This window comes from Olea europaea, chromosome 22 (genome assembly GCF_002742605.1).
Source record: "Olea europaea var. sylvestris chromosome 22, O_europaea_v1, whole genome shotgun sequence".
NCBI classification, from domain to species: Eukaryota; Viridiplantae; Streptophyta; class Magnoliopsida; order Lamiales; family Oleaceae; genus Olea; species Olea europaea.
In genome coordinates this window covers 2,241,051-2,252,100 of record NC_036258.1, presented here as the reverse complement: position 1 = coordinate 2,252,100, position 11,050 = coordinate 2,241,051, and positions in this window count along the sequence as shown.

The following is an 11,050-nucleotide window of genomic DNA, read 5'->3' as shown; positions in this document are numbered from 1 at the left end:
ATTAAAATTATTTCAATTCCCACCGATGATTCCTTTGTGTTTAGATAGAAATTGTGATAAAGATTGTGCTTTTGAAGAATTTTGCAAACATTTTGCTTTTCTTTTCGTTCTAGCAATCTTGATTTGCCACCCACAACTGTCCAATTGTCCAATCTCCAACGGTGATCCACATAGAGAATTAGATTACAGCTACTAGAGTTTTCTCCTCTTATGCTAGCAAAAATAATTATGAGAATAAAAATCATGTGGATTAAAAACTCTAGCCTTGTATTTATATAAGTCCAAACGGGTCTGGCCTGGTCATGTCCGGTCCAAAATTTAATTAAACCATTTAATTAAATCCGGTCCGTGAATTAATTAACCCAATTAATTAATTCGGGCCTATAAATAACCAACGCAATTAATTAATTTATCCAACGATTGTTAAATTAATTAATTGATAAATTGCAATCTTTCAATTCTCTTTTGTGCGCGACCCATCAGGTTCCCGATCACTATGCCTAACGACATGAAATATTATTTTGATCTAATCAAAATTGATAAATTAAAACACCCTTTTAATTTATCGTCAATTCACACTCGCCGTCCCAGATTGACATCTAGCAATGTGTCAAGGCAATACATGTGACGGGAAATGTCATGTGGTAGGACAAAACTAAATTCGTTCGTTTACCGTGAAACTATAATCCCTTCGTCAATATGATCTGATCAATTACGAGATATGGAATTGTATCAATCTCGAATATCGATCATATCTTTCACTCCACTATTAAGTCAATATAAGTCAAAAACTCAATTTTTACTTATGAGTACACATTGGCCAAGGATTTCGTTATCAACTTAATTGAATGAAACGCAGATTATAATCTCCTATTATCTAAGAGTGACGAATCATTTATTGGTCAATCACAACTTTCATACGATTATTGACGTACCCGAACGATGTCGTATTAGCGACTCTTTGCAAAGCAACATCCAATACCGCCAAAGTATGACTGTCCTCATATAAGGTACCATGACGACCTCAAGTCAAAGGACCAATTTCACTATAGAACGTTAGAGATTAACCACTGACACTCAGATAGTTATCCATATGGAATCTCTCGGTGGGTCTCCAATGTTTTGTTATATAACAAAACATTCACGTGTTCATTTAAGTGTCACCACACTTTAACTTGTGAGATCAGCTACTTACTTCACAAGTAAGAAATGCCACACGTGATGGTCTATCCGTAATAACGATATTCATATCTCGTTATTACTTACGACCACGGACGATTTAAGATTTAATCAGATGTAATTTGTATCTCAAAATCACAACTCCTTGTGATTAACAAATTACGAAAATTTGAATCTACGGACTCTATTATTTATTTAATTGTCTACTAATTAAATAATAGATCTGCCATTAAATTGAATTAATTATATATTAAAAGTATTTATATCCAAAGTTGATTGGATCTAGGGCATAATACTTATAAACTCTCACTTGACTAGGTCCAATCACTTATATATCCAATATCATAAGTCTACATGACGATCATGTTTCTGCTACGACAACTCTTTGTCAGTAGATCTGCAATACTATTAAATGTGGGAATTTGTTCTTCTCTTTACGTTATTTCTATGTATTATCTCTCTGATGAGATTATACCGCCTTAATATATGTTTGGATCATTGATGAGACCTTAGTTCATTCACTTTCGCAATGGCTCTATTGTTATCAGAATACAATGGCATGTGATCAACAATATCAGGAACTATTCCAAGTTTATTTATGAACATCATGATTCAGGTTGTAACTCTTTGCTACTTCTGAAATAATCATGTATTAGGTTTCTACTATTGAATCAATGGTTACTTCACGTTTGGAACCTTTCCAACATACCGCTTAAGAATAAACCAGTTTCTTCATATGAAATCTTCTCAAGATTTCATCTATGTTAATTGGGATGAATAAGGCAATTTTCTAGATCTATCTGTATAGATCAAGTTGCTTCTCCTATATTGTTCATGAATAAATCATTTGACAACCTTTATTTCGACGTTTGAAATATAGGGATGCTGTTTTCTATAATATTAGGAATACAACAATGCTCCCACTATTTTCTTGTAAACAACACAATTCGTCTTCAAATTTGATAAAATCAAACACTTTGACTTTTCCATCAAATCGAAGATTTCAACTCCAAGAGACTTCTCTTAACCTATAGTCATGGTATGCAATTGTTGCAAGCTAAACCCGAATGGATTTCAGGAAGGCTACAGGAGAAATGTTTCACCAAGGTCAACACTTAACCTTTGTTTTTAACCTTGCTTTGTATACATGAATATTCTCATCCATATCGATCTTTTCCTTGTAAACTATTTACAAAAACTTATGGGTTTTATTCCATCAGGAGGCTTGACCAAGGTTCAAACCTTATTCACGTAAGTTGAGTTCATTTCGAGTTTTATGGCCTCTTGCTGTCTCTTTTAAGTCAACACTTAACTTTATTTTGGTGCAACTAGCAGATTCATTATCCTCGATCAGTAATACCTGATTAGTAATCATGGATTCGCACTTTCTTGAAAATCGAATGATCCTACTAGATTCACATGGAGCTGACATGTCCTCAGGAGTCTTTACTTCCTGATCAAGAGTATGTCCCATATCAGATATGGGATTAAACTCGAATTTATCTACTTAGTTAACTATATTTGTGGACTCTTGAACTCTTTCAAGTTCTATTTTACTCCCACTGCCCTCCCCTAGAGTAAACATTTTCTCTAAGAAAACGATATATCGTGAGACGAAGACTTTCTTCATGATAATAGAATTTATATTCAAATGTCTCCTTTGAATATCCCCACAAATACGTATTTATCAAATTTAGTGTCAAACTTATCCGATTCAAAGCGCTTCAAATAAGCGTCATGGCCCCCAAGCTTTCATATAAAATAAATTGGGACTATTGCGTTTCCATAACTCGTATGTAGTTCTGTTAACCATTTCAGATGGGACATGATTTAATGTGTTGCACACTGCAATCAATGCATGACCCCAAAACAATTTTGAGAGATTTGCATGGCTTGTTATTAATCGCATTATATCTAATAGTTAACGATTCCTCCTTTTAGATACACTACTAACTGCAATGTATGTGGAGGAGTCCACTGCAAGATAATCTCATTTTCTCTTAAATAATCTAGATTTTATTTTTAAAATACTCTCACTTGATCGAATCTTAATGTGAGGATATCTTTACCTATTTGTTTCTCTACTTCTAGTTTAAATCCCTTGAACTTTTCAAGAGTTTCATGTTTGAGTTTTCATCAAGTAAATATGATCATTGATAAAATAAGAGAAACATTACCTGACATTAATTGACACGAGTCCATATGCATCACTATGCATTAGACCAGTAATTATGCTGATCTTTCTTCTTTTCAAGTAAAAGAAGATTTGGTCATTGTGCCAGACATGCATAATTTGTATTTATCAAAATCAATTAATCCCACGTATACATCTTTATGTAACTTTGGAATTATTTTTCATCTATATGACAAAATATGTCATGCCATATTTCGGTAATAATTAGATTATCGCATTTATGTCTTATAATTTCTATACTCATTATAGAATTCTTAGTATTTAGAATATAAATGTTATTTTGTAATTTACCACAACTATTAAGATCTTAATTAAGATATGTGGGAACAACAATTGTCCTTAATATTAAAATGGTTCGTGTCTGAACATGAAATTCATTTTAATGTTTCCAGCTATGGTGGGTATAAAGCAACATTTCTCTAATTTCATTACTAAGTCAAAAGGCAACTGCAATAAGTATGCTCGTGCAGGCAATGCAGCAACATTTGCTCATCTTCAACGTGTAGGTCAATTTCTCCCTTTCGCAGTGGTCTACTTCAATTTAGTTTCTTTATATTTATATAAATATGATATCTACGTCTGGTATCAAATACCTAAGAAACTCGTAAAGTAGATGTAAGTCACGCTATATTTTCCAATGACCTTGCATTCTATAATGAAACCAAGGGTCATTAGATTTGGTATTGTCCTTCGTTTAGACTGTCTTAACTATATTGGATGCTTTCCCAAAGTCCCTTTAGACTTCCTCTTAATACCCTTAGAGGAATCAATGGTTTGCCCACTACCAATTTTGATAAAGGGCTTAACAATCCTAAGCATGTTAAGCAATTTAATGAGTATGCATTCGAGCTTATTCATATCATAATTCATAATTAGTATGAATAACTCTATGACAGAAATTGCAGAGTTAAGTCAATACTTAGTTCACAGTTAATAATTGAACTCAGTTGAGACACTTCTAATGTCAATCATCTTCAGTACATGAGAATTGACTGAAGATTCTTTTGTCACTTTGCGTCAGTATAGTTGTATGAAAGTCGCATATCCTTCCACACATAATTATTATCATACAACTCTTTGTAATGAAGAATTATGTGTTAATATCTATACTCTCAAGTTGCTTTTATAACTCAAGTGACATAGTTGCAAGTATAACATATGTTGCAGCACTATTGTCATCACTGCGTTTATTATAGCAGCCACCTCTTCCTTAATCGAGTCATCACCAGATGTCTCTGAAAAATGGCTACTTAAGGAAAACCAACTTTCTTATACTTGAAAACAATTCTCAAATTACAGTGCCAATCAAGAATATTTAATTTGGTTGTTGGCATCCAATATGTCTCTCAAATACACATGGTTACTCACGATTCAATAAATATAAATGACGAAAAGAAAAAGAATAATATATAAAATACATCAATTAATTTAACATGGACTTTTATTAAATTAATTATGTTCCCACTGTTTAATACAAATTTATGATTCTCTTACATAAATTTATGGAGTCCATACTTGACTCCTAGTGGGCTGGGATCTCTTCTATTATATTAGGACCTTGAGTGTACTCAACAAGCCTTAATATAACATTTGGGTAGATACTATTATCAATTGTATCTCCATATAATTCCCAGATCATTAAGTTGACAACTCTTTGTTTTCACACATCTTATGTGTTAGTTTAACATGCCTCTAAAATTTATTTCCTTGAATGTACTCAATAAAAGATAAATTTTAGTTAAGTCAAACCCGTCATTCAGAAATATCAAATATTTCATAATGTCAAACATGTCCCCAATGGACCAGCCTTGAGTGTAGGGACTCTGATTTTTCACTATAATGATGGAAGACGATTACAAATGTGACTTAATATTGTATGGAGGGATTTTGAATTCAAAGGTCTCATCGTAATAATAATATATATTTTATTATACATCTACCATGCAAATAAATATATATAACATAATATAATAGTGTGGACGATTATGGACTTTACTATCTAGTCTTCCCGAGCCATAAGAAAGACTAGTTGGTCAATTCATAGGGGGTATTACATTGATCAGTATCAATGCAGCATCTTCATGGTCTCCTCCTCTTCTTGTTTCTTCAAGCAATCCAATTGCAACATGTATCTTATATTAGTTGGCACACAGACCTAAATGAAATTGGACTCGCATGCCCATAGCAACAATAATAATAACGGACTCGCATGTCTAAAATGATCAAGAGCTCGCAGGCCAAATAATAACAATAATAACGGGCTCGCAGGCCCACAAAACGACAAGAATAAAAATTTAACCATTCAACACATCCATATGGTCGAGTCCATAATCGTCCACTAATAATACATTCATCACACAAATGTATATATATATATATATATATATATATATATATAATATCTAATATTATATGCTAACATGTTTCAAGTTTCTAGCAATTAAGGTCATCTAAACTCTTTTAGAGAAATATATCGGAACAATTAAATAATTAATCAATCATATTAATCAATTAATTTAATTAGCGGGCATATTTAATTAAAATCAAATTTTAATTAAATATCGAATTGGAGTTCAACTCAAATTCCACAATTATAAGGCGGGATTATTTAATTAAAATCAAATTTCAATTAAATATCAAATTAGAGTCCAACTCTAATTTCAAAACTTAAGGAGGTTGAATTTAATTAAAATCAAATTTTAATTAAATAACAAATTTAGAGTCTAACTCAAATTCCAATATTTAGGGAGAATTTATTTAATTAAAATCAAGTTTTAATTAAACAACATATTAGAGTCCAACTCTAATTCTAAGATTTTTAAGGCCAACCCGTTTAATTAAAATCAAATTTTAATCAAACACCAAATTAGAGTTTAACTCTAATCTAAATAAAAGTTTAGGGCGAAACAATTTGATTAACATCAAATTTTAATTAAACGTCAAATTAGAATCCAATTCTAATTTCTAAAATATCTTCGGGTGAAAAATTAATTAAAACCGAATTTTAATTAAGTCCTAAATTAGAGTCCAACTCTAATTCAAATTGAATCAATATTTTAAGTTAGGATAACACTCCTAAATAAAATAAAATTCAATTGGGGTCAAAATTTAACATTTAAGTTAAAATCATATTTTAACGAAAATATAAAAATCGTCAATTTTAAATAAAATTTTTACTTTGGGTCAAAATTAAATTTATGAGTCAAACCCATTAAAATACATTTTAAAAAACTCATTTAAAATTCAAATTCAAAATCTATTTTGAAATTTGAAATTTGAAATTTGACCCAAGTTTCAAATTAATACCAGATCCTTCCAATTTTAAAAATTGCAGAACAGATCCCTTTTAAAATTTTACAAAATCACCCCTTATTCTTTAATTGTAGGAGGGCCCCCGTAGTTACACTAATTGCAGAGTAGCCCCCGTCTCCAAACTCCAACAGAAACAGAGAAACCCTAGAATTTTTCAGCCCCCTTTTTATTTTAGGGGCGGCGATCAAGCCCCTTTTGATTGTCACCACCCTTATCCACCTGTGGCGGAAGTCGCCGCTCCAAAGTGGCGGCTTCTAGCCACTGCAGCAGCGTCCAACACTGCTGCAATAATGAGCAGCAGCGTGACAGCGTTCGCTGCTCGTGCCTGCTAACGCTGTCGCGTCCTGCCCCATAGCCAGCGAAGTCCGGTCAGCCGGTCTTGTCGCTCGCAACGTCCAGCCCCTTTTTATTTTTCCGACCCAAATCGAACTTTTCTTTTCAAAACAAATTTTAGAAACAAGAAAAATCAATTTACTTAAAAGATAGAAACAAGAATACATACAAAACAATCAACTTTTGGTTATTAAAAAATTCAAGACAATTTCTAACAAACACAAAGTAGGATCTGATACCACTGTTGGAAATCTAGTTATACATGCACAGCGAAAAATTAAAATTATTTCAATTCCCACCGAGGATCCCTTTGTGTTTAGATAGAAATCGTGATAAAAATTGTACCTTTGAAGAATTCTGCAAACCTTTTGCTTTTCTTTTGGTTCCAGCAATCTTGATTTGCCATCCACAGCTGTCCAATTGTCCAGCATCCAACGATGATCCACACAGAGAATTAGATTGCAGCTACCAGGGTTTTCTCCTCTTGTGCTAGCAAGAATAATTATGAGAATGAAAATCATGTGGATTGAAAACCCTAGCCTTGTATTTATATAAGCTCAAACGAGCCTGGTCCAGTCCGATCCAATATTTAATTAAACCATTTAATTAAATTCGGTCCGTGAATTAATTAGCCCAATTAATTAATTCGGGCCTATAAATAACCAACGCAATTAATTAATTTATCCAACGATTGTTAAATTAATTAATTGATAAAATTGTAATCTTCCAATTCTCTTTTGTGCGCGACCCATCAGGTTCCCGATCACTATACCTAACGACGTGAAATATTATTTTGATCTAATCAAAATTGATAAATTAAAACACCCTTTTAATTTATCGTCAATTCACACTCACCGTCCCAAATTGACATCTAGCAATATGTCAGGACAATACATGTGATGGAAAATGTCATGTGGTATAACAAAATCAAACTCGTTCGTTTACCGTGAAACTATAATCCTTTCGTCAATATGATCCGATCAATTACGAGATATGGAATTGTGTCAATCCCGAATATCGATCATATCTTTCACTCCACTATTAAGTCAATATAAGCCAAAAATTCATTTTTGACTTATGAGTACATCTTGGCCAAGAATTTCGTTATCAACTTAATTAAATGAAACGCAGATCATAATCTCATACTATCTAAGAGTGACAAATCATTTATTGGTCAATCACAACCTTCATACGATTCTTGATGTACCCGAACAATGTCGTATTAGCGACTCTTTGCAAAGCAACATCCAACACCGCCAAAGTATGACTGTCCTCATATAAGGTATCATGACGACCTCAAGTCAAAGGACCAATTTCACTACTGAACGTGAGAGAGTAACCACTGACACTCAGATAGTTATTCATGTGGAATCTCTCGGCGGGTCTCCAATATTTTGTTCTTTAACAAAACATCCACGTGTTCATTTAAGTGTCACCACACTTTAGCTTGTGAGATGAGCTACTTACTTCACAACTAATAATTGTCATACGTGATGGTCTATCCGTAATAACGATATCTGTATCTCGTTATTACCTACGATCATAGACGATTAAGATTTAATTAGATGTAATTTATATCTCACAATCACAACTCCTTGTGATTAACAAATTACGAAAATTTGAATTTACGGACTCTATTATTTATTTAATTATCTATTAATTAAATAATAGATCTGCCATTAAATTGTATTAATTATATATCAAAAGTATTTATGTCTAAAGTTAATGGGACCTAAGGCATAATACTTACAGCTTCTCCGCCGACTACTTCCAAGTTCAGAACACTACTACACAAACCAAACAAAACTCTCCACCTCCCTTCAAGAAAACACGAATATACATATATACACACTGTCACCCACAATCTTCATTTACATTTTTTCGGAGAGAAAGTGAGAGATGGCGATAGGAGAGAAATATTGATGATCTACCTAAAAATCCAGCCAATTACACTGCTTTAACACCACTCGAATTCTTGGATTGGACGGCTCTGGTGCACCCGACCCAGAGTCCGTAATCCACGGCTCTTTGACTTACATGTGGTAAGACACATATCGGCGGTGCCGCCGATTAGCCTCCGCCCTTACCAAACGCGCCGTCACCTTTGGTTGCATGGTATCATTTCTATATCTCCATATTATAAATGATTTTTTTATGTTTTGTTATTTTATAAAAATGCTTTATATGAGTTTTAAGATAGTCCAAGCCTCAAGGATTAAACTTTGGCTTATGAGAGACTGATTAATCCTGAAAATTCAGTCACAAATCTAGATTTCTTTCATTTTTTTTTTATTTCGAATTGTACGTGAGTAGGTTTTTTCTTTCTTTTTTAAATTTAGTTATAGATTTCTTTCCATGAAGCATAGTTAACCATCTCATATAAAAAGTTAACACAATTCGAAAGAGTCACTCTATTACTGTTAATGTAATGGATTATTATTTTATGAGTGATGGCATCATTTCATGGAATTTAGCTTGATTCTGTTTTACAATTGTAGCTGTGCGAAGCTTGATTCTTTTTCGCTAATTACTTTTTGGATATTTTTATTATAATTTTTTTTGGTCTTTGCTAGTGTTAATGTACTCTTATGTATATTGATTTTTCAGTCTGAGGATGTTAATTTGTTTGATAATGAGTGTCAGTAGAGTATAATAATATATAGAATTAATATTTCTCTATGATAGTTTTTCAATAGTGTAAGATTATTTTCCTTATTAGTTGATAGTGTAATAATTACACAATCTTTGTTTTACAATTGTTTCCTTTTGTAATATTTACAAGACTTTATTATATACAATTTACAATTTTCTTGACATGATATCAGAGTCGATTTAACTTCATTGGTTAAACTTAGGGTCGGCAATGGCTCGGCCCTTAATGCCACGAGCTCGGCTCGTACTCGTGGCGAGTCAAGCTCGTGGCTCGTTGAAATTGGGTGAGCTCGGCTCGTGGGCTAGCCTTTTTTTTTTTAAATAAAGAATGGAGTTTTAAAAATAAAAGGTGTTAAAAAATACAAATAATTTAATGAAAACAAGTTTTTTATTTATTTTTATTTATATCATATTGTAATTTGTAATACTTTTTATAAAGTATAAAATATTTATATAATGAAAACGAATTATTTTTTGAAATACATTTACAAAAAATATATTTTTTTGATTTCTTTTTAAAGTTAATAAAATGTAAACCCTCCTCCTTTATTCGGACTTGGGACCGACTACATCAATTTTAAGTAGACGGAGTTAAAAATTGTACACGAACAACTTGTTGTAACGTGTACAATTTTTTAAAGAAAATTAAATTTAACGATTAAAAAATAAAAAAAATTTGATTAATATAATTAAATCAAATATCACTTACCTGACGATATGCAATTTCAGCGTATTTATCTTGTAGTCGAAAATGAGCGTCCTGCCAATCATTCACACACATTAACGCTTCCAAAACATCTTCTTTCAGTCGGCTCCTGACATCGATCAAAACTCTTTTACCTACACTAAAAGCAGACTCCGAAGCAACAGTGCTAACCGGAGGTGTCAATGGATCTTTCGCCATTGTAGAAACAATTGGCCAACGTCTTTCATACTTTCGCCAGAATTCAATTACTTCTTCTGAAATTTTTTTAATTGTTCTGTCTGTTGGCATATTATGATTGAAATAATTAATTAATTCGGCAGGCATTGCATTTTGAGTTTCGGTCGATGTTGGATGAGATGCAGATGTAGACGACATGACACTAGATAAACACATTGCAGTTGCATCATATCTAAATATATTAATGCCCTGAAATAAATTCATTATTTTCGCAGCATCTTCTTCAGTTTCAGCAGAAGGAGTAGGTGCAGCAGAGGGTACCCGACTAACATTCACACCCATTCTTTCCGCATATAAATCATATATTCCACATAATGTTTGCTCTAAATTTTTATAGGTGATAGGTGTATCAAGTATTAAAACTTTATTGATTTGATCAATTACGTATTTAGTTCCCGAAATATTATATCGGGGGTCCATTGCGCATGCTAAAGGAA